Source organism: Apis florea, unplaced genomic scaffold (genome assembly GCF_048593485.1).
Source record: "Apis florea isolate Af1SG1 unplaced genomic scaffold, ASM4859348v1 contig_2274_pilon, whole genome shotgun sequence".
Taxonomy (NCBI): Eukaryota; Metazoa; Arthropoda; class Insecta; order Hymenoptera; family Apidae; genus Apis; species Apis florea.
In genome coordinates this window covers 535,482-563,351 of record NW_028256550.1, presented here as the reverse complement: position 1 = coordinate 563,351, position 27,870 = coordinate 535,482, and the positions used below count along the sequence as shown (strand labels likewise).

General features: G+C 20.5%; 1 protein-coding gene across 1 annotated transcript in view; it reads right to left on the bottom strand.

Annotated features, from left to right (window-relative positions):
• Positions 1 to 27,870, bottom strand: part of wge (BAH domain and coiled-coil containing protein winged eye) — a 311,213-nt gene that overhangs the window by 176,643 nt on the left and 106,700 nt on the right. The window lies entirely within an intron of this gene.

Below are 27,870 nucleotides of genomic sequence, written 5' to 3'. Positions count from 1 at the left end.
TTTAACAATTAAAAATTAATTATTTATTAAATACTGGCTGAAAATAAAATTTAAGCGATCGAAAATAACAATCTTGAGCAATGTTCGAAAAGATTTGAACATTTTGTCGTAGATACGAAGAGATTTAACGCGTGTCGAGTACACCCCCGATGATAGTTGCACAGGGTGCGCCCCAAGGGGATACAGGGGTTTCCAGGAGCGGTCGCTAGGCAACTGGCGCCTCCACCCTCGAAGGACAACGTGTTTCTCCTATCTACAGGTCAAAATACGAGAGTTCGTTGTACACGTGACGAATTCTCAAAGACGACGTTCGGACTTCGAGGATAGTCCAAGCAAAGAAGGAATGCAATACTCAAGTGATGAGAGAATATCGATTAAAAATAAGTAATTCGAAAGTTATTCGCGCAGAGAAAAAGTAATATTATATTGGTAATTATTATAAGATATGTTAAAACGATTATAATGAGTAAACTTTATTGGGATAAAAATTTTTATCATTAATATCAAAATAATGACCAAATAAATTACAATGAATATAGGAATAACTTATTATCATATTTATATCAATTATTTCTCAATTATTTATGAAACGTAATTTATATTTATAATAATTTCACCTATGATCCTTTTCCTTTTTATCATGATTTTAATATCTACTTTACTATATACTACTACTTTACTACTTTACTATAACATTACTATAAAAATAATATTTTACTTTCAACGATGAATCACACGTGTACATATAAAGTCTCGTGAAAATTAAAAATCAATATTATAAATCTGTGTCATAAAAAATATAATATATATAATGTATCATTATGATTAATATTTTTTCAATATCTGTATAATATTTCTATGAATTCTTTCTATTTGTTCTATTCTTTTTGTTATATTCCTATGTATTTATACTTATTGAAATAAGTGCTGGAAATTTTTATTGAAAATTATAAATGTAATTGATTGCATAAAAATTATTATAAGGATTTTTCAAATATAAATTTACAATTTCGTTAAAATTTACAATTTAATTATTAATTTTTTTTAATTTCTTTTGCTGAAATCATTATATTAAATAATAATTTTATTATTAGATATTATAGACCAATGTTTCTTAAAAAACATTAATACACAATATATACATATATATAAGTATATTTTATCTAAATACAATGAAATATCTTATAAGAAAAAAATATTATTAAAAAATGTTTTTAAAACTTTCATACAAGAAGTTACATTATGCAACATTATTAATAATTCTTTTTAAGATCAACTTGTTTAAATGAAACTATATATTTTTATTATTATAGCAATCGATACAACTTATACAAAAAATACTAAATTATTTACGTTGAATTAAACTTAGAAGTTAACTTTTATATGATTTTAATACATTAAATTATAGAAAATAATATATTACAAATGTATATCAAACATATATTACACAATATTTGTAAGAATATTTTTATAACATTCTTTCCTTAAAAAATATTTCATTTAAATGAAATATCTTTATATCTTCGATACATAAGAAAATTTTTTTTAAAATTTTACCAAAACATATAAATATTTAATATTCAACAATATTTTGAAATAAAAAATGCGATTTATAAACAAATTGATACAACAATCGTTATAAGTTACAAAGAATTTTCTTATTGATATTAAATTTAAATGCAAATTTTTGTTAATCTTATATATATTTTTATATTATTTAATGATATTTTAAAATAATTTTAAAATAATTTTAAATATATTTTAATATTTTAAAATAAATATTATTTTATTTTGAAATAAATATTTAAATGATAATAAGTTTTATAAATTTAAAAGTTTTATAAGTTTAATAAATTAAAGATTTAAGTATCATATCATTTCAAATAGATAAATACTTTCATAATTAATAATTATAATACTTATGCTGCTGTGTAAATTATACATGTAATTAATTTTAAAATCGTTAATTCAAAAAAGTTGGGAAACATACTATAAATTATATGCTCGAAATTAATATTAAATATGTAAAAAATATCAATACATTCGTAAACATTTTTGGAAGATAGATTCTATAAATAAAATATATATATATAAAATAAAAATATCTTCTAAGTCAATATGTCCATTATATACAATTTATAATAATAAATTCACGGATTATAAACTTATATTTAAACTTGATTTTATTAAATCTTACATTTTTAAAATCTAATAATCTAATAAATCAAATTAATTTTTTTCTATACAGTGCAAAAAAAAATCATTCAAAAAGAAAATAAAAAACAAATATGTATTTTATGATATATTACAGGAAAAATAATTTTGAAATATTGATATAGAATATGCACCACTTCATAACATTCTTAATTAGTATATATTTTTGCAATCATATTAAAGTAATATGTTAAAAAATTGGATAAAAGTTAATTATGTAAAAAAGAAATACATAGAAATAGAGATATCATTATACAAAATATATATGCATATGTACGTGTTATAATCATCGATATTAATAAAAAATAAAATAAATATTAATATTTAATGCTATTAATATAATTTATTTTTTATATATTGATAGTATATATTACGATATCATTTACGAAATTGATTAGAGTTTTTATTTTTTTTTATTCAAAGTTATTATTAAGACATATTATTATTAAAAATGTTATTTATAATATTAAGTTAAATTATTATTATATTATTATTTACAATATTATTAAGATATATTATTTATAATAAAAATAATATATTCCCTACTTTTATGACTTTTATTCGTGTTATTGATTTCTTAAAAATATTTTGAATATTTCGAAAATTCAATGAAATATCGTTAATCCATAAGTAAATACATATTAATACAATAACTTTGAATAAAAAACAATTAGAACTTCAATTATTATTTTCATGTATTATCGATATTTATTTATTTATTATATTATTTATTTCTGTATTATTATTATCAATTATCGATATTAATAGTCACAACTCTAATACACGATGAATATACAATTAGGGATATAATTCAATTATCATCCGATTTATGAAATTATTCCATTCCATTTTTAATCTTATGATTATCTTTTTAATTTAATCGATTTAAAATCGAGCAAAAATTTTGTAGAATTATGTAAATATAAAATATAAGAATAATTAATAAAATATAAAACCGATTTTATAAGAATCTATTAGAATCTATAATTATTAAGAAATAATAATTAATGTAAGAATTAATCTCTTCAATTCTTCGCGTGAAGGAGAGTTCGAAAACAAGTATTTTGAATACATGATTATAATGACGATAAAACAAATCGGTTAAACTGCAAACCATAAGTGATGGTGAAAAATGTGTGCGCCGATCAAAGGGTTGGCCCCATAAATACGGGTCATTGTTAGCCGTCGAAAAACGTTCAAGGGCCGATCGAAAACAGGCTGTTTGGGATTTTTACACGTTCGTTGCGTGCGCGTGCGAAGGAAGCTTAACAGAATTGAATGGGCACGTGGTGACGATCGCACGAGGAGAGAATGAACGACATATGCCTCGGGCCAGATCATCATTTTGCTGTTCACGAAGTTATAGGTAGCAAACGAAACGTGTCGTTTGAAAATTCGATGTATACCTTCGTGGTTCGAAAATTTTCGATAACCAAATTGAAGGATTCAAAATAAAATCTTGTTCATTTTTTTTTTCAAACGAACGCAAATATTTTTCAATATCATTAACTTTTTTCAACCTTATTAAATATTTATTGTATACGTACTATTATAGGTAATTATTATTATGTAATTATATCGAGAAAAACTCCTATATATCTCATGAAATTATAAAATTGTGGTGAACTTTATGATTAAAATTGTTAGGAATTATTTTTATTACAAATCCCCCAAAATTGTATAAATAAACTTGGATATTGTTTAAATAAAATATTATTTAAGAAATATAAAATTAATTCAAATAATATATCATATTATTGGATTAATAATAATTTTGGATTATGAATAATAATGTAAATTAATCTTGTTGCCTTAAAATGACATCTTGTAAATGTTATGAATTGCTTGTCTAATATACAATAAGTGGAGAATATCAAGCAATTTTGAAATTTATTTATTGTGTAAGTAAGTAAGTAAGTAAGTGTAAGTTTTATTAATTTATATAAAGTATTAATAATTTTAAATATTTATATTAATATTTGTATTTTTTAACTATTTTACTTTTAATTGATTTTTATATATCGAATAAAATATTGAATAAAATTAATTGCATTTCTTGATCCAATATCTTTCAATCAAATATTTAATAATTGTAAAACAAGATATATTTATATTCCATTAATTATTATTTTCTTAAGTTAAAAATAAATATTTAGTTTTTGATATTTTTTCAACATTGCGTATCTTTCATTTGTAATGTTTCTTAATTAAATTAATACAATTTTTAACGTAAAATAATTTTCCATTTCATTTAGAAAAGAAATATATTTTTTACAATATAAAGAATTTTTGAAAAAGGAATTTGATCGCTAATAAAATAATGCTTAACGAGTAACTCCAAACTCTGCACATTTTCTGCATACGTGCACAAAATTTACTTATTATTCCATAAAAAGATCAAGTATTCATATTTTTTTTTTTATAAAATGATATTTTAAAAATATGTTTAAACCATTCTTAACATTAACATGTACGAATAAAAAATACTATTCATTTAAAAATTATACTCATATTATTACTCATTTCATAAAATTTGTTTTTTCTCTTACGGAAAACAATAGAAAACAAAAAAAAATTTTATAATGTCTTCAACAAACATGAAAACAATTTATATTTATATTTTTCATTAAAATTGATATTTTATAAAATTTTATAAGATTGATATTAAATATTATTCTTGGACAAATAATATATGCTTTTAAACTCTTAAATCTTTATTTTTCTCACTTCATATAATATAATACAATCATTAATAATTTAATTAAATATATAATTAAATTTAAAATTATTAAAAAATTTTTAATATATTTTGATTTCAACGAATTTCTTTATAAATTAATTACGCAAATTCAAATTATTTAATTTTATTAGTTAAACAATGAAACCTATAAATCGCACTAAATTTTGCATTTCTCCAATGAAATGTATGATTGCATTGAAAAATAATATTTATATTTTAATTTAATTTAAAGGTATTTATGATTCATAGTTTGCTTATATGTATGGATAATTAAGAATTTCAGAACATTCAAAATTACGAAAGGTACGAAAATTAGATATTCAATAAATTTCGAGTTTTCGAACATTTGAAATTTTTTATTATTTTTATAATTTGAAAGTCATGAAATCCATATATCAATAAACAATAATTTTTATAAACAATTTACTGGTTACTATTGGCTAACTTAAATTTAAAATTTGAAAAAAATTTTTTAAATTATTTTAGTTCTTAGAATTTTAGTTCTTTATATATTTTTAATAGGATTGATATATACTTTCAAAATAGATACTTTCTAAAAAAAAAAAAAAAAAAAAAAGAATTTGGAAAGTTTTAAATTTCAAGAATTTTGAGATTTTATAAAATTTCGAATTTTAAGTCTAAAAAAATCAAGATTCAATACATAATGATCTTAAAAAAAAGAGAAAAATCACAAGCTGCGAATACTTTAGCATAAATAATAAAAATACAAATAATCCTTTATTAATAAAAATATAAATAAATAATTCTAATGAATAATATCAAATTAAAATCTAGTAAAATCGCATTAAGCGAAACTTGAATTACAATGAAAATTATATTAATTATACGTTCCAAAAATTATTTTTTTTTAATTAAAATGTAAATTTAATTAAATTATAGTTTAAGTTAATTCTGAAAATCTCTTTCAACGTTACAAAATAAAAATAATATATATTATTGAAATTTATATGAAAATTGCATTTTATTATATTATAAAAGAAATTACAAAGTCAGAATACAATTTCATGAAAACTACATATGTACTATATTATACTTCTATATGTATATATATACATGTAATCTGAAATTAAAATTATTTTCTATATCAAAAGTAAAAGAGAAAATAAATACAATTTTTATATTTTATATTTTTAAATATCAATAATAGAAAAAATCAAATAATCAAATTAATAAATTATAATCAAAAATGCATATAAATCAAATGCAAAAATGACTGTCAATCATCACAATCTATAATTTGCCATCCATACATTAATAATATTAACTTATTTTTTATTTTATTATATAGCGTTTTCTATATTATCGTCGTAATATAAAAAATGCATTAAATATTTTTTCAATGTATTTCGCGAAAAAGAAATGCATTACATAGTTATTAGAGAAATATCCAGTTATTGACTATATCCACGTATTCGGAGAAAGTTTGGAAACAAACTCTCGTCGTTTATATTCATAGGCCAGGATTTCTTCTTTCTACGGTGAAGTGCCAATTAAATAGTTGTAACATCACCGATATCGTATAACTATGTTGCAATTAAACGATATTAAAAAGAAAAATGTAAATATTATGGTGAACATTATGTATCATACTGAGTTTACTGTCATTAGTTAATATTTCTCGCATTTTATGTACAAATAAAGCGAAATCTTGTGAAAACCAAAAATAATTCGATTTTTGATGGAACGAGAGATTTCAAATATAATAAAAATATATTTAAATTATTTATACTTTTATCTGTAACTAATTGAGATTTATAGAAAGTATGAAATTACAAAATAATTATATGCTTTTCATATAGAAAATGAATATGAATAATATTTATGTAAAGAAAATGAGAGTTTGATTTAATTAATTCAATTGAAAATGTTAATTAATGTAAATAATGCAAAAATAAATGATTTTAATTAAATGAATATAATATAATCATAAATGTACTATCATAATCGGGAAATTGTAAATTACCTAAAATGGAATAAAATAAATAATAAATTATTATATGAAATAATTAATATAATTTTACGAATTAAAAATAAATTAAATTTGTATTAATAAATTAAATTTAAATAAAATAATTTGACATAATATAATTTTGAAATCCTTTCATTTTCAACTCTTTAACAAAATTAAATTAATAACAATCATTTTATAATTAAATTATCTAAAAAATTAATAATCTATTTTAATTAAACATTACAAAATACTATATACATAAAACTATAAAATACTGCAATAAATTAAAAAAAAAAAGAATATTTTAAATATTTTTTCAAAGAAGATTTTAAATAAATTCACAAATTTTAATGAACTACGAGTACGCATTGAGATAGATCTTTCTTTATGTCATAAACTAAATATCAGGCCTATATTAAGATCACTACTGTCAAAAATATGCCGCCGAGAATACCTTGAGTGTTCGTCCACAAAAAAGCCATACATCAACTTAATAACACGTTTCGAAATTGTTCTTCCGTTGAAAACTTCGCGGTCGACCGCGTCTAATTCTGGACCGAAATTTCAATTTCTACTTTCAATTTTTTAAATTATATGTGAATTCAAATTTGAAAGAAGTATTCTAAAAATATTATTAAACATAAAAATAGAAAGTAAAGTATTAGAGACTATTATATTATTTTAAATATATAGACAATAATTTTTTATTGTTACAATAACTTAATCTAAAAACCTTGCATTTTACAACATTATTTAAAAATATTAATAAATATTAAAAATTTTTTTATATAATTTTTTAAATAATTTTTAATAAAATTTTAATAAAATCATCATCACATATTAATTAGGTTGGTAAATATTATTCTATAAGATATATTTATTTATATATAAATACTATAATATCTTTTCTATGTTTTTATGTAATACATTTGAAAACATCAAATTAATCCTGTTATCTAATACTTAATTATATCTTCATAGACATAAATAATGTCTTAACCCCTTTCCTTCACCAGTGGATGTGAGTCATCCTAGTGGCATAGATTATAGTCCAAGTATAACAAACAAACTATATTTTGATTGAACTTAATTTTAATTTTATTTCGTATAATAAAAAATTAAAGATGATGAAAATTGTCATTTTCAATACTTAAATTTTCAGTACTTATATCAACAATTGTTCCTCTTATTAAAGAAAACGTCATATATCATATCAGATTCGATCGAATATATAGATAGATAATAGAATGATTCGTTATGAAAAAATAAAAAATAAAGAAAATAGAATAAAATTTTTTTTATCAGTGTCTTCATTTTTGAAAAAACTAAATTAGAATATTTTTTTACAAGTGAATTATAGGATTATTATTTCATTCACATATACATAAAAATAAACAAAAAATATACAATAAAATTTTATTATTTCTTTGTTTTTAATAAAATTGAAATTGAATATATAGAGTCATATAATTGACAAATTTTCAAATTTAATTTTTTCAAAAACGAAACTTCAAATAAAAATAAAAAAAAATTTATTTTTTTTTATTTTTTTTTTTTATAAAGAATTGTATACAAATAACACCAATTTACATGTACTTTTATCAGGAAGATGTCATATATTGAAATTAGTTAAAGTTTATATATGTTTTATGTAAAAATCCAGAATTCTAATAATAGCACAATATATCTATAAATATATAATATTTAAATCATAAGTATAATATATGTTGAACGTTTTAATTTATTTATTTTAACAAAGATAGTACACGAAAAATTATGAAAAATTTTAATTTCGGATGATTTAAAATATTTATTAATTAGGATATTTTAAATAAGAAGATATTTTTAGATTTTATTTTATATTTACTTTATTAGAATTTTACTTTATTATTTAAAATTAACATGATACGTATACAATATCTTATAATTCCTTAAATTAATAACTCTCTGTCTTTGAAAAAGTATTCATACAAAAAAAAAATATTTATTCGAAAAAAATAAAAAATTCTATGTCCGATTCTTTTCATTCCCGGCTACACATGTAATTCCTGTTAAAACGTTTTGTGACAAGCGTGTAAAATATATTCTCAGACAGAACTTATCCATCCTCACTTCCTTCTTTTTTGCAAAGAGAGACGCGAGAAGCTTATTCGAAGGAAAAACGTGGAGAATTTTGGCGAGAGAAAAAAATAACATCTTTCCATCTCAGTCGGTCATCTTAGTGTATTCAGCAACACGCGCTAATTATATTGCTCATTATGCAAATCGAGTCCGTTTAGCATACGTTTCTCGCCATTTTTAGTTCTCCTCAACGTAGTGTTTCAAGTGCGCCGCCTCGAATAGCAACTACAGATGCACGGAATCCTTCCTGTCTGTCTTTCTCTCTTTTCTTCCCCCATTCCTGGATCCTACTGTTTATGCAAGTGTCTTGCATCCTCTCATTTCTAAAACGCTACTGATTTTCTAAAAATGAACCGAATATTTATACAATTCGTTTCTTTTTATCATTTTTATTATATTTATATTTTTAATTACATTAAGAACAATAGATTCTTCGTATTCTAATTAATTGTTCGGGTAAGGGAATTTATTTAATAATAAATATTAATGGTAATAAATATTAGAATAAATATTTTTTTTTATATTAAATTAAAATATAAGCACGTGAGAAGCATTTCTCACTTTAAGATCTTGTTCAAATAATAAGACATTTAATAGAGATTATTAGAATAGTCAAATATGGAAAATGTATTTGATTTCGAAGTTAATAATGTTGATTTGTTTTATTTTAGGGAATATTACATAATATAATGTAGTATAGTATAATGAAAATAGTAAACAACTTTTATCATTAAAATCAAAATTCTATTATAAATATATAAAAAATTATAATTTATAATAATATTTATATTTGTTTGTATTACTTTGTATTAAATTTTTCTTTGAAATATTTAAAATATTATAATATAATTTTATTTATTATAATATGGCTTATTAATAACATACTAATCTTAAATATATAATTTCACATAATATTATTATATTTCAAAATATATAGCAAATATAAAATCAAAATATACTAAGCTATAACAAACAATATTCTATATTATATAATTCATTATACTATATTTCGTTTTATTTATATTTAATTAATTTTTTAAGCAAAATAATTATTATAGTTTTTGTCTTGAATTTGAATGTTTATAAATAAGGAAAATTGAACTTGAAATTTGAAAATATCATTCGAGATAATAAAGTAAAAATCAATTTTTATTTTAACAAAAGGATGAAAAAGATTTCTAAGCAATTATGAATTTTCACATTATTTATAATATATAATATGATAAAAATTAAAAAAATCAAAATATCAAAATTGAATTCAAAATTCTGTGATTTTTCTCGACTAATTAATATATATTAAAATTAAAAATATAAAAAATTTTGTAATTTAAAAATTTATTGCAATTATTATTTTTAGAATTTTCTTAACAAAATCAGAATGGTACTAACTTTCTGTTATATTTTTATATACTTGTATTTTTACTTTCAAAAATTGCTATTTATTATATATTTTTACTTTCAAAAATTCCATGAAAGATAATTTTTCATATAATTTGTTGAACGATGTAAAAATAATATTTGTATGTATCCATATTGTTTTTAATCCTTGATATTTTTTATAGACTATTAACATGAAAATTTTAACTTTGAATCATATAGATTCTAACACGATTAAACATAGCGAAATTTTACCTTCAAAAATTGCACAATTTTCACGAAAGATAAAAATTTTGAGCATAAATTACACATAATAAAATCTTTATATAATATCAACTAAAAGAACAATTTTACGATCGCAAATGATGTTTATATTTTCAAACTGCAATAACTTATAAATATTTGATACAGTTGTATAAGAAATAAAAGTAACATTGAAAACTTTGAAGATATCATTGTAAATATCATTGAAACTTTATAAAATAATATGAATTTTTATTAATTTATAAAATAATAAAAATCTAAAAAAATATATTTCAACTTTACACAATTTTTTTATATTTATTAAACTGTAATATTAGAATCTATCTAAATAAAAATAACAAAAAAATATTAGCTGAAATGAATGTTTATATTATTTCAAAAGAAATAATATAAGAAATTTAATATTATTTCGATTAAGAAGCTATATTGAAAAAATAATATCAGAATAATAATACACAATTTAGGTAAATATAGTAGTAAGTACACAATGTATTTACATTATTATCTCTTTTTCTTTATCATTTATCAATAATATTTTTTATTACTTTTATTATTTTTAATTGTTTATTATTTATTTACTACTTTTTATTATTGTTAATTATTTATTGCTTTCTTATTTTTAAATTACAAAAATCTTATATTTTTATAATTGATTGTTTCAATAAACAAGTTATCTGTTCTAAAAAAAATGAAATGTATCTTTAAGAAAAAAATATTATGAAGAAAATGAAAGAATATTAAAAATTATGTGATTCCACATAAAAAAATTAAAATTAATTTTCATATTCTGCACATCAATAGAAAGATTATTACAGAAAAATTATTAATATTGCATAATATATCTCCTTATATTAAACAATTTTTTATATTTTTAAATTTTTTCTAAAAAAATTTTTTTCTTAAAGGATTTTTTACTGTATATTTATAAAGATAAAACAAATATCCTAAATCAGAAATATATGTATATTTTTTTCAATAATATACTATATATTAAGATTTTTACTATTGTTCGAATTTATAGATACTCGAACTTATATCCAAATATTCAGGAAATATATTCTTGAACGAATTCGGATTATAATAAATATTTCAAATATCTGGATATTCAAAAAATAATAATAATAATACACATAATAATACAGATAATAATACAAATACAAATAATAAGAAATCTTAAACACATAATCTTAATATATTCATGAAATTTATCATCTTCTTTAAGAAGATGTTTTTAGAGATCAAAATAAATTAGCATACAAAAATATAGATTGAAATTTATTTTTAATAATTAATTTAATAAATAAATGAAATTTTAAATTATTATAATTAATAGACTGTGATAATTGATAAAATAAAAAATACAATTAGGAAAATAATAGAATTATAAGTTTAATATAATCAATAATATTGTTATGTTGAGAGAGTCCATTAGATTCCGGTGTCCATTCTGTTTATTATCAAAGTTAAGCCTTGTATAAGCAAGGAGCATTTGCTATTTTTATATTTCCTCTGATAATAATTCTTTTCTTTTTCATTCACATTCAAATAAAATCGTAAAATCGCAAATCGATATAAAAATGTTCAAAGAATCAAGATTCATTCTCATTCCAGAACTTATTTTGCAATATTTTATAAAGATTATAAAAAATTATTGAAGTGAAATATACAAATGTTATTTATTATTGTATATGATATAAAGATCAAACTATATCGAACATTTAATAATTAAATGATTGTTATTTGAGAATATTATATATTGTTGATGATGTTTTGTAACCTACCTTAAACTTTAACTTTTTAGTTAATATCTAGTAAAATGATATCAATTAATAATAATAACAATAATAATTTTAATATAGAGTGCAATACTAAAGATTCTACAGTATCATCTAATAAGATTTAATAAACCATCTATTTTTACAGCCATCTAATATCTTATTCAATTTAAATTTATCTCTAATTAAAAATATAAATAAAATTATCGATTAATAATAATAATAATAATAATTTCAATATGCTAAATTATCATATATTAGAGATTTTACAATGACATTTAAAATCTAACAGATCATCTATTTTTATAATTATCAATACATATTTATCCTACTTAAATTTGTTCATATTCTATTTAAATTCTAATTAAAAATATGAATAAAATTGCAACTAATATCTAAATAGATCAAAGATATTTGCATATAAAAAATATATTAGAAGAAACACAGAATGAAATCTGTATCAATATAACCACGTGAAAGGAAAGATAAAGAAGAAAAATAAGTGTAATAAATAACGAGATCACAGCGAACAATCACACTGTATTTTAAGCTTCGAACAAATAGCAACTACTTGGCGCATTCCGAAAAAAAAAAAAAAAAAGAAGAAAAACGCAACAAATAAAAACTCGAAACAAGTATAAATACGTTGAAGTGTTACCTGAATGTTACAGTAGATTATAGAGGATTAAGAGCGCGCTGTTCGCCGGAGTGACGAGATCGCTCGTAGATTCTGAAAGAAACGACAATCGTGATGTTTTATGAAAATTTATCGGATTTGAAGTTTGCGATTAATGCAAATACTAAAATGCCTGTCATTGAGTAAATCCTGTTGACAATTCTTATATTTTTATAGGAAAAATCTTAAGTTTTTAAATTTACATACCGTTTTAATACGCGAGACAAATATACTATCTAAAACAAAGGTTTTTTAATACTTGTTGAAGAATTTGTAGAACTTGGAAATTGAAATGTAACGTTAAATAATAAATAATTATTCGTACAATGGGCTATTCTTAGATAGGATCTGTGAAAAAATCAATGAATTATAAAATAAATGACTTGAATAAATTAATAAATAAATGAAACAAAAAATTTACTTTTCTTGCTTGAAAATTCAATATTTTATCTTTGAATATTCAACGATTTAAGATTTCTATGTTTAAAAATTAGTATATAAAGATATAAAATACTTTTCTGTGAAAATTTTATAAAAATCTTTTATAAAAAATTTATTTCTTTTAATAATTTTATAATATTAATAATGAATTCATAAGTTACAAAATAATTGTTTTTTTAATTTCTTCAAATATTTTTCACAACAAAAATTTATTATGATGTAATTCCGTATTATTAAGATTTTTTCAAAATTTATAAAAATAATTAAAAAATTTTTCTATAATTTTTTAATTTAATAATAGAGGATTTATTTAAAAAGTAATTATATTCTTATATAAAATATTTTTTTTATTAGTTATAATTTTTATATCTTTTTATAAAATAAATTTATAAATCTAAGTATAATCTTAATTATTTCATTATTTGTTATATTTGTTATTAATTTAAAATACGAATGAAATAATATATGGAATATAATAAAAAATTGAGATGAGACAACATTGAAAATTCTTCATAATTAATAATTAAATAAATTAAATAAATTCTTTTTTTATATAGATAATTATTAGATAAATTCTTATAAAATTCACAATTATTTCTCTCAATTATAGGTATTTATTAATAATAATATTAATATTCTCAGCAAAACATCATTTTAATCCTTCATTTTCTTTCAATTAACTAATAAAACAATATCCAACAATTTCTTTAATTCGTAACAACAATCATAAATATTTTTGTTTATCTACTTCTATTAAAATAAATAACTTCTTTTAATTTTTTGGTTTCTTTTCATATGATATATAGATATTATCATACTCATATAATGGATATTAATTGTATATACATATATGTAAATTCAATATTATATTTCTGATTACCATTATGTATGAATGATAGTACTTATATTGCCATGTAGGAGAGGTCTAAAGTTAAAGTTATATTATATTTTCGTATATTATGAAATATCATATTTTTATCTCATATCTTTACTATTTGTATCAAATAAGAATATGCAATATACAAAACACAATTTTTTTCGTAAAAAAAATAAGCGACTAATCTGTCTTAAGTAGTTTATATTAATTGAATATTAGATGCTTTGATGTAAATACGACATCATAATGCAACGTTATATATTTTCTATCATATCGATATTAAGAATTAGTATAAATGAAAAATTGCATCATGTTATGATTTATTAAAATAGAATTTTAGATTATAAATATACATAAATGATGCGGCATCATTATAGACTTGTTTTTACCATTGTTTTTACAATTGACAAATATGTAATCTAGAACTTTATTAATTTAGTATCTTTACATTGAATAATTTTATAATTTTATAATTTTTTAAATATTTGCAATGTTTCATTTCATAAAATATAAAATTACAATTTGTTTCAATCTTCAATTATCAATGTAAATTATTACCAACACCAATTAATTTGCGAGAGTAATAAATTTGAAAAAATCGTTTAATCGAATAAGACAAGTCTTTGATATATATTATATTATTTTTATAATCAAATGTATTTAAATGTTTAAACGTTATTTATCTGATGCACACTTCCAAACATAAGGAAAAGATATATTAATTAAAAATGAAAGATGGAATAAAGTCAAAAATAATGGCAAATATTTTAAAGAATAAAAGTCGTATCTAAATATTTTTTTAAATAATATTTATTTAAAAATCTCGAATTAATTGCTAAAATATATATTTCTATTGACATGATGTATATGATCATATGATTTTATTATGAAAATTACAAAAATCTCGAATTGTCATTGCGAACTGAGGTTGAATTGATGTTGAATCGTTTCAAAATATACATTTAATCTTAACATACATAACGAAATTCGTTATTTAATGATTTTTTACATATATAGTTACATAATTATAATAATAATTCAGAATGATTATCCAAATTATCCAAAAGAAATAATTTTTTTTTACTTGCAAATTTTCGTTCTTAAATAAATACGCATCTTCATGGAAAAAATAATTATGAAGATCCTTGTTAAGAAGCAAATCAACTTTGGAAAAATTTCACGATTGCTAAAAAAAAAAAGAGAGAGAAAGAGAGCAATTTTTATGCTTATCTTCTGAATTTTTGCAATCCACTTTTCTTACCGCTTCAACAGTCGCCAGTTTTTCAAAATGGCGCTGATTCGCATTCATTCGCGTCTCACGTTGCGCTACCCACTCACATTCATCTCTTTTCCTTTTTCCAACAATTCCTTTTCGTCTGCCCGCTCTCGATATGTATTCGCTTCCTCCTACTTTTCCCTTTCCTCTCCTCTTTCTCACGTTCTCCCTACTCCTTTTCACCTTACGTTTTCACCATTCACTTCTTAATATTAACACGATATTCCTGATTCTCGCATCCGCTTATACTATTCTCGCGAACCTTCCAAAAAAAATTGACTTATATCACGGATTAATAATTACATCATTTCCATATATTTATCGAATACTGTTTTGAAATATTAAAAATCATCAAAGAACATACGCCAATATTCCGCGCTGTGAGGATTCTCATCAAGAAATTGACATGGGTTGAAAAGTTTGCAAAATTATGACTTTATGATTTGTTTGTTGTGTTATTCGAATTTGCAAAGAATTGAAATTGATAGATAGAAAGAGATAAAATGTTTTTTTTTTCTTGTTTGGTAATTAGAAGGGCTTGACGAAAGAGAAAAAAATTGGATATAAAATTAGGAATAAAGCGTTTAAGTATTGTATAATTAGTATTGTAATGTAATTGATTATTTCGAAGAAATTTTGTGAATAATATTGATTATTAAAATATGTTACAAATTAAGTTTACATTGTTATAAATAAATAAGAAATACAATCTATTTTTTATGATATTAATTTTATTATTACTTCGTTTATTTCTTAATGAAAAGTAATGACACTAGATAGTTTTATTATTTATATTTTATATAAACTTTTTTTATTCATTATTCTTTAAGATATCGATTATTAAAATATAGATTACGATTTAAACCATAATTAAAAAAATTGCATGTTTCATTAGAATATATATATAATATTAAAATTCAATATTAGAATATAAACTAGAATAATTTTACAGTTTATAGTTTATATATTTTATTTATAATATATGTTCCATACATTAAAATTAATTTTTATAATATTTTTTATTTATTACTTCTAGATACCTATAAATATTTCACAGAAAATTTATTTTTTTTCTAAAGAAAATCATTAAACGCTAATTTGTGTAAATCAGTTGAAAACAGTATTGAAATTAACTTTATATTCGATAGCAAAATTAATATTAAATTCACAAAAATTGTTTTGACATAAATGATTTAATCAATAACAATACAATCATTATTTTTTATTTATATTATTAATTACGAATACTCGAACAAAATAATATAAAAGTGCTCGACAATATAAGTTGACATAAATGCAATAAGTGTAATTTTTTATTGTTTCTAATTTTATTCGTAACTTCATTTTATCTTATAAAAAAAATTATGAAAAAAATGATTCAGGTTATATTTCTTTAATGAAAATAAACGAAAAATGAAAGTAAACGAAAAGTATCCAAATTTTTAATTAATTTGCTACTGCTCCTACTTATTGAATATCCAATAGCTATTTGTATTGAAACACAAAAATTATTTGTGTAAAAAAAAAAAAAAAATATTCATTCGTTCTAATATAATTTTTATATTTTTATTTTCTTTTATTCAATTATTTCACAATAAAATAAACTTTTAAAGTAAGTTATATTATACTTTGATTCGATAAAATCTAAATAAAAACACACATGAAAACAACATCGATAAGGTATTAATTGTATTTTATAATTTTTATATAATAAAATATTATTTATATTTATTAATTGCTCAAAATAAAAAGATATTTTATAAAATTTAACAAATAATACTTATATTTTACTTCAAAACAATTATTTTGAAACTTGCAACTTTTCATTATTTTTGTGAATACTAAAATTATAAATAATTTTCATATGTATCTATATGTAATGCAGTGAAACATTATTTCTTTACTAATTACATTTTTATTCAAATGGCCCTTTTCTACAACATTTTTAAAATGCAATAAATGAATAAATTATATACGTTTTTTCAATTATATATGCATTTTGAATGTACATATATTGTAAAAATTATATCATGCTATTACGTAAGTAGAAAACGTGTTATTAGCACACATAAAATGCCATTTTAACTATGTATCAAATTTTGAATATGTTAATTTAAAAAGATACAATCATAATTGTATTCAAAATTGAACAATTTCCAATAATGAAATAAATGATTATAAAAATGTTCTAAATAAAATATTTGTTATAAATCAAATATAAAAAAAAATATTTATATTTTTTTTTCTTGAAGGAAGATTATAGAAAAATTATTATATATTTTATATAATTAAATTTTAATATATAATTCGAATTTCGAGGAAAAAGAAAAATTTTTGAATTATGGTATTATGATTTATCTTATTAAAATTTTGAATAAAAAAAATTTAAGAAAAATTTATATATTATATCGATATACAAATATGCTATTATTAATATTGATTAATATTTTTCTAATCGTAATAATACTTATTAAATATTGTTACAAGTAATATTATAAAAATATATTTAAAAATAATTATAAATAATGATACAAATTTTCTTTACTTTTTTAAAATATTATATAACTATAACTATGATCATTTGTAATTGTAATTACTTTCATATTTATAATATTTTTTTTCCTTTATCATCCCTAATTTTTAACATAAGACATCATTAGAAACATCAATTTAGAAAAACATCATTAGATAATGCTTTTACTGGACTAGTAAAATATTAAAATTATTATTTATTATATATAATTATCTATATGATTATAAATTATATATCTCAAGATAAGATTATAAAAATATATAAAAACAAATCGAGAAAGAAATCATGAATCGTTATTTGCAAAAACAATATTTAATAACATTTTCTCGGTTATCCCGTGTCTGGAAAAAAGAAACATAAACACCGAGTAATTGACCGCATGAGACTTATTTCTTAAGAATTAATTTTACACCAATGTAAGACTTCCCGATTTGAAAATATCATGCAAATAATCTAGATGAACGAATCAGGTCAAGTAAAGGTCGTGATTGACGTCACAGGGAGTTGATTGAACGGAGGAGAACATACATGTAAACGGAAATTTTTCATGAATTTTTAAACAGATTGTTCCATTTTCGTGAACCCAATTATTAACTGAAAATAATTCCAACTAATTCGTGCCACGCGAGCAAACTAATAAGCTATGTAAGTATATTTCACAATTACTCATAACGAACAAACGTGTTTACATTTCGTTCGGGAGTATTTGTCAAGGCTATTTCCTTTGTGCTGTTATTGCAATATTTATATATATATATTAACAAATATACAATAATTAAATTTATTTTAAATTAAATTATTCTATTTAGAAATGTTATATATTTTACATATATAATAAATAGTTAAGTGTAATAGAATGATTTACGAAAACTATTCAATTCATTAAAATATCAACCAACAAATACTTAGACGCTATTAAAATTTCGTTTATAAATGGAATTCTTCAATATTAATCACAATATTCCCATATAACAAAAGTAAACATTCTTTCACAAAGTCCATTTATCATTCCATTTGTATATAATATGATTATTATATAATTGTTCAATATAATTATGTGATTTTATATTAATAAGTTCCTTGTTCTTCATCATTCTTGGTATTATAATTTATTTATTTATCGATGATTTTCTGATAAAGCTTCTGATCGAAAAGCTAACTGATTACAAGCCGCAATTTCTCGTTCTCTTTTTCTTTCTTTTTTCTCACTTCATCTTTCCTTTTGCTCTTTCATTCTTACGAATAACTTGTCTTTTCTTTCAGTCTTTATATCAACTTCTTTCTTCCTAACCTTTGAATTTTTCTATATTTCAATGACTTTGCGAAACTATGTTATTGTCAGAAAAGTTCTTCTTCTTTTCTTCGGAGAGAAAAGTTCCATAAGAAAAATTACAACAAGTTCAACCGACTTTTTACAATATATAATAAAATATGATTCTAAAGTTTTGCAAAAATATGGTATGTTTTTCGAATAGAAATTATAGAGTTTCTTTCATTACACTTTTTTTTTTTTGGTATTCAACGTCAAATAATAGGTGAATATTAGTTAAAGAGATGCACACTTATTATATATATGTTAGTTATTTTTAAAATAATTTGATAATATATTTATTTATCGTAATAATAAAAAATTTTATGAAATATTTTGATTGAATTTTTTCGTAAAAATTTATAATATAATATATTTGTAATATTAGCTAAATGAAATCTTGCTAATTATCAACTGTTCATATGGAATCCTATATGTCAAGATAATATGAAAAATCTAAACTCGATTCCAATTTATTTTAATAAATTTTTTTTTCATTTCAGAATAAAATATCATATTATATATCTTTAAAGATCCTCTCATAGATTTTTTATATATATATATATATCATATTCAATTTTGAATCTCTTATAACAAAAAAAAAATTTCTTTTCAACAATAAATCAAATTTACGTCTTCAATTCAACTTTTTAAAATTGTAGCTAATATCAAAGTAAATTCAACGATATACTATATATTCATAACAATGTATTATACATATACTTAGTATACATATACTTCAAATGACTTTGAATGAAGAAATGAATAAATCAAAAGAAATATTATTGTTGGTGTTATCGGTTGCTTCAGAAGTAATGTTGATATTTTTTATGTTTCTGAGTAAATGATAGTGATAGTATAGTGATAAATACATATACATACATTTTTTACATTACTAAGATTGTCATTTAGTTTCCAAAGCATTTTCTAGTCAGATGAGACATAGTTCGAATATATTCGTTTGAAATTTAAAATATATACAAATATTGTATTTACGATCATAACATTACAGTCATACTTATAATGTGTAGTCTAATTTAAAATATAGACATTGTATTTTACTTAATGTCTGCAATAACTGTCCTTGAAAAATATTTTCTAATAATGAAAACAGATTATGTTTCTTATATTCAATGAATATCAAAACATGTATAAATATAAACATATAGTTATGTTAAGAGATATTCAGAAGAATAAAATATTTTTCAAAAATATTTTATAACATTGAAATGTGTTCAAGAAATCAAATTTACTTGACATTTTGTCATTCAAAGTCATATAAAATATGACGGTATAAAATATCACTAAATTGATCTTATCGTCTATAATATTATGGTATATATATATATATATATATAATGCAATTTAAGAAAATTAAAGTGATCTCGATTTATTATTGAAAAAAAATTTTTTTTTAATTTTTTTATTAAAAATTTAATTTATAAGTTAATTTATTAATCTTTTTTAACAAAACATTTTTTTGTCAGATTATCGGAAGTGCTTAAAACAATTGTTACATGGTACATTCTATATGAATATGTATATTTAGATATTGTTTTGAAGTATATTATTATTATTTATTATTACTATTATTATTTTATGTACTGAGTATAAAAATTATTTAAATTTAATGTAATTTAATACAATAATATACATCCAAATATGTATTAGTAACAATAAAAATAATATTATATAATAATAATATTAAATTAACTAAATATTATAAATACTATAGTTATTTAGGTAAATAAAAATTTTTATTCAAAAAGATTAAGATTTTATATATACGTACAAACTTTTGAATAAAAAAGTATATTTTTTTAAATAAAGATAAAATTTCTTAATTAACTTTTTTTTATTTAAAGCTGCTAAATGTAAAAGAGGAAAGTATGAGAAGTAAATTAAATTTAAATCATTTAATGCATAATTTTTGGAAAAAATAACAAAACGTAAATTGAAATTCCATATTATCACTTTTTTCGCTTTCTACATAACTTTCTATGTGATTTTCTATTTAACTATAATTATATATAAGATGTTAATATATTCATAACACTTGGAGATTTATAATTATAATAAAAAATAAATATAATAATAATAAATAATATCATAAAAAATATATTATAAACAATTGAAATTTGCGTTAGACAAAGCAAGATGGTAATAAAATAAGACCATCTATTTTCATTACATTAAAGTTATATTCTACTATTCACTATCAAACGTAAGCTTAAACTATAAAATATTAAATTTGAATGTCGTTACAATTCAATCTTAGTGTAAAATTTCTACTTTTTTCTAACGTAACCAATATACATAATTCATAGAAAGATAAAATGAAACTTTCATTTTAGATATATATATAGCATTAAAAATATTTTTACGTATATTTCTAAAATTAAGATTTATAGATGATTATATAGGAAATTGTTTAAAAATCTTGTGTTTAACATATTTCAAAATTATTGAAATCGATTTCTTATGTAATTATTAGAAAGATTAATATGATATGTTTCAATATATGTAAATAGATTAAATACATAATTTTAAAAATTTAAATATACAAAAATATATAAATATATATTTAATATATATATATATATACAAATATATAATTTAATAAATCCTAATTAATCAAATCTACAATATTTAAATTAATTGAGAGATACTTACAAGAAATTACTGTATCTATATTTCTTAAGTGTATTCATTTTTTTTCGTTCCATTGATACATCATTAAATTGATCTCGAACGATCTAATGAAAATTTAATGATAAAAATCTATAATAATCATTATTTTCTGTAATGCAAATTAAAGAAAAAAAACATATAACATTTATCATTTTTTCTTTAACTTTCTTGCGAATAAATAAAACTTCACTTACAAAACTCATTCAATTAATGAAAGATCAATTTATATTTCATCTTAACATATTATTCCAAAACAAACAAAGAAGAAACTTTTATTAACACTTATCATTCTTTTCATATTGTATATCTTTGAAACGAAAGAAGTTTCTGCAAAAATTCGATTCAGCAAAAGTAGAGATAACAATAATGATGATAATGATCATGTAAGGATAACAACGACGATAATAATAGCAATTCGAGAGAAGATCGTAACAGTAAATTTCTTTCGTTTTTTCTTTTTAGTTTGCCTGTTTATTATTGTGACCCAATTTTGTAATTATCAATCAACTATGCAGTATCAATATAATTTATTAACGTTTCACCTCAGGATTTGTTATCGTTAACCTTTCTCGTATGGTTCACGTAAGATAGTAATAAATTCACATTTTTCTATTATCTGTGAACCGGCGTGCGCGCGTCACACGACAGCATATCAAAGTGAACATTCGGGGCCTCCGCATCGGCGTGTAATGCATCGTTTGCTGGCAAACCGTTCTATCGGAAATGCAGGTTACAGACCACCTCTCTAAATGCTCTTCTCTACTGATTCGTGCAAAATTATCGATTTTCGAACAGCCAATTGTGATGCGAGACTCTCTTCAACAAAAACGCTTTTCTTGTGTGTATATTGCAGATCATAAATATAGTAAATAAGTAATAGCATTTGAAATAAGAAATAAAAACTTTTTCACAAAATCAACTTAAATAAATTAGATTAGATAGATGTTAGATATGAAAGATTCAAAAGTTAATCGGTTTAATTCAAATTTTCCTTAAAAAATTTAAAATGAAATTAATATTTATTTTATTTTATTTTTTATTTTTATTAAATAATTCAAGAAAATCTTTATTGTTAAAACTTTGAATTAACAAATTAATTATATTTTATTATTCGCATTTATATACATATATTACAGGATAAATAAAAAATTAAAAAAAGATTCACATAAATTCATTCAAAATATAATATAATAAATATAATAAAAAATAATTAATCAAAAAATATAAAGAGAAGTTTATTTGTTGAATAAATATATTTTTTTCTATATTTATTTTTTCTTCATAAATAATAATTATACAAAATAATAATATATAAAATAATCAATATAAGTTTAAAAAAATATTATCTATTTCTTATTTTCAAATAAGCATTTTTGATATATATTAGAAAGTTATTATTTTAATTAATATTTTCATTGTATTTTAATTAAATATTTTTCATGAATGTATTTATCATTATAATTATGAAGTAAATTCAATAATTTCAATAATATATTTCATTTTAACAAAATTATTTTAATATTTTTTATTTGAAATATAAGCATTATATTTAATTATAAATATTTAAATAACTATAATCAATTTATAATAATTTAAATGAATTTTAATAAATTGTATTTAATAATTTGTACTTATTTATTTATAATTATTTACATGTGTATTTATCATTACAAATAATATAAGAAAAATTATTTTATTTCATGCAAGATACAAATTATTTCCAAATATTTTATTCGTATTAATTTATTCAAATAAATAAAGTAAATAATTTGATATTAAAGATTATAATATGTATAAAATATGTATATATATAATATATAATATGTAATATATAAAATATATAATATATAAAATTATCTAATATTTTATTTAAATAAATCGAGCAAAATAAATGGAGCTTTTATGGAATTATTTTCAATTTTTATATATTATCAATCATATTTAATTGATATGAATATAGAATTTATTAAATTTGAAATATATCAATTTTACTACGTATTGACTATCATGAAATGCATAACTATATTAAAATCGCAATATATAAAACAAGTATATTTTAGAAATTAAAAAATTATATAAAAAAATGTAAATCTTTTTTAACAATATAATAAATTTTTATTCGAATAGACTACATTTTAAATATTTTAAGATCAAAAATTATTTAAGTTTTGTTACTTGATATAAACAGAAAGGAAAAAAGCTGGAATTAGATTAAATAAGTTGAAAAAAGATAAGAAGTAAAAAAATATCGAGAATTATAATGTTCTTCAATATGTTTCAAAAAACATATCTAGTTAGTTATCAGATAAATATCGAATTAGAATGAATAATATTTTAATTTATATTAATATATATAAAAAAAAGTTTTGTTTTCTTTGTTAGTATTTTTATATTATTTTTATATTATTTTTTAATTTTATACAGAATGATACCAGTAATATTACGTGCAGCACATTTAGTATATTAATCAAAAAGTAAACCAACGAAAGTTCTTGACCAATATTGTTTTTCGTTGTAAAATTTCCTATTTGTGATTGGACGACATCGATTAAATCCAACGATAGATTCGAAAGTTTGAATAAGAAAGTTACGACGTAAAAATATTCGTGCATTTATTAAATTATATATCGGTAGAATTATTTTATTTCCGCATAAGAAGAGAAGTAAAAACAGAGGCAAAAACGGAGCATCGAGCTTGCAAGTTCACGAATTGGAAAAAGCAGCCTCAGTCTCCGGGACACATTTTCTGGGAGCTACGCTTAAAAGTACTACCTTTTACCTACTAAACTCTTTGCGGTGAAGAAGCATACAGGAAAAAAGAAACACCAACGCAACCACCGCTGAGTGGTTTGGTTCGTACTATGAACACGCTCGCGAGTTTGTCGCGCGTCCTTGCGCAGTGTCTCGAGATCCTCTCTTGCTCGAATCGGAAAAGTCGAATCGTTTATCAAAGAAAAAAAATTCTGTTTGTAAAATTAAAAATTTTTATATGCGAAAAGTAACGTAATTTATGATGGAAAATTTAATTTAAATCATGTTGGATTTCTAAAGTAGATACTAAATATTACATATCACAAATTATTTACATTTAATGTGCATTACAATGGAAATTTTCGTATGTAGAGATATCTCATACTTTTGAGAATTATTAAATTTAGATTATTTGAAAGAAATTTTATGTCAGAATATATTGCATAAATTTCTATTTTTTTTTTTTAATTATTTAAACATTGCGAATTTAATTCAAATTAAAATATATAACAATGGAATATTAATATTTGTAATATATATGTGTTATTATTAATTGTAATATTGAAAAAATTAATAAAAAATTAATTCGATTTGATATAAACTCATAGGCTTCTATCATGTAATGTATTCGATTATAAGATAATCATCGAATGCAGTACATATCTAATTTCGTGATACTATCCTTGTTCAACCTACTACGAATAAGCAATTCGTGTAACTGTCATATGAATGCTGACCAAGGATATACGAAATCGGAATCACAATTCCGAATTTCACGAATATCGTCATCTGAATATGTACGCTTCTATAAGCGATCGATATGTGTTATATATGAATCGTTATTTACGAATCGCTGTATGAAAGGACGAATGTATACATGAATCGCAATAGATAAATTGCTGTATGAAAAAGATTTTAAAAGATCTTTTTAAAATTTCACAAAAAAGATAAAATTATTAAATCTTTCAAAAATATAAATAAGAATTGAAAGAATTAAAAGTTTTTAATTAACCAATATCAAAAACCGATAAATTTATATCTTTTGAAAAATCCGATTCAGATTTTTATATTACTTCTTTTAATAGTATATATAATACTATAAATTATATAATTCTATCATTATATCACTATATATCACTTTATCATTTAAATAACGTATGAAATAATATTATCGAGAAAACAAAATATACAAAAATATCATGAAAAATATTCTAGTTATCCTTAAATAAAACTGTCATAGCTGTCAAAACGCTAGCAATAAGAAAGTTGTCCAATCTTTTTCTAATATTATCGCGAATAAGTTATCATAAGATTAAACGAACAAACAACATGAGCGGATAGTAGCCTCGGAAGAATAAAAAAAAAATTATTTCCTCCGTTAGTTGGAAACAAGCGTTACCAGTCTTTAACCAGTCCTTCCTTTTCTCCACACCCCAATTTTCTCTTCAGTTTTCTTACCGCATGTTCATGTTTAGTCTACGTAGGCCACCACGTGGCAATTCTCCACGCAGGGAACCTTCGCATTTTATCGTGAAACAACTAAGGAAAGAGGAGGGGAAGAATAGACGCGACTAAAAGATCGTTCGAAACTCGACGCATGTTCGACGAGAGTGCACGTTTTTTTTATTCTTTGTCCTAATCTCTTTTTCTCGTGAGATTTATTTTTTCAATGAAACGAAAACTGTCGCAATTAAACAGGTTAAAATGAAATTGATGCTGCGATCTCGTTATAGATTTATGAAAAAAAAAAAAATAACTTATATAGAAATATGGGCATAAATCTTCGTCTTCCGTGGAATAATATGAAAATATTATAAGCTATGGAAGTTTGGTTTTATATATTATATATTATAAAAATATAGTATTTATTATCAATCGTATTGTTAGTTTTGTTTTAATGAATTTGATAATGATGAAATTATACTATATTATTTACTTTGATTATTTTCTTCGTATAAGAAGTTCAGAAATAGTTTCGATTGTCAAAGTTTAAATTTAACTCAATGAATCTGATGATAACTAATTCTATCTATACGCGTATGTCTGTGGAAGTATATACATCTGAAGGATCCGTGGAATGCCCAAGTTCGCTATACGTGGATACTATGGACGACTACAGTGATGTTTATCCGTTATATCTTGTTTATATAAACAGTTAAAAAATGACAGTCGCACATACTTTAACAAACACATACGTATATTTATAGATATAATATAAAATATCTATTTATATCTATATCTATAAAATAATTCAATTAGTAGTATAGAAAGTTTTTTGCAAATAATTCAAGAAAATTAAGATCGATCGTCAAATATATGTAGAAGGAAAAGATGGCCAAAATAATGTTTACAATATATTTCAAACTTAATAAAATTGAGAAGGCAACTAATTGGTTAAATTTCATATTTGACTATTTTTTAAAAAATAGAATAATACGAATAAAAGAAAGAAGATAATTTTACGCAAGATAATCAAAAGTATAATATAATATTCTCAATTTAGAAAAAAATCGAACTTAAAATAAACTTGTCAATTCATACCAATTTTAATTAATGAAATATGTTGTAAAGAGTATTTCTTTGAGCAATTTTTCTACATATAATCTGTTCGATTTTAATTTTCAAAATATTTGTAAAAAATTGTTTATTACATTGAATTTTATCTATGTATGCAATATATAATTGCTATCTTTTTATATAAATATATCAGTGTATATATAAAATATGTAATGGAACTATCATCATATTCATAATAATATAGATATTCGATACAATATCTATTCATAACGAGTTATATATATTCTGAAAAATAAAATGTATAATAATTATTGGATTATTAACTGAAATTATGAT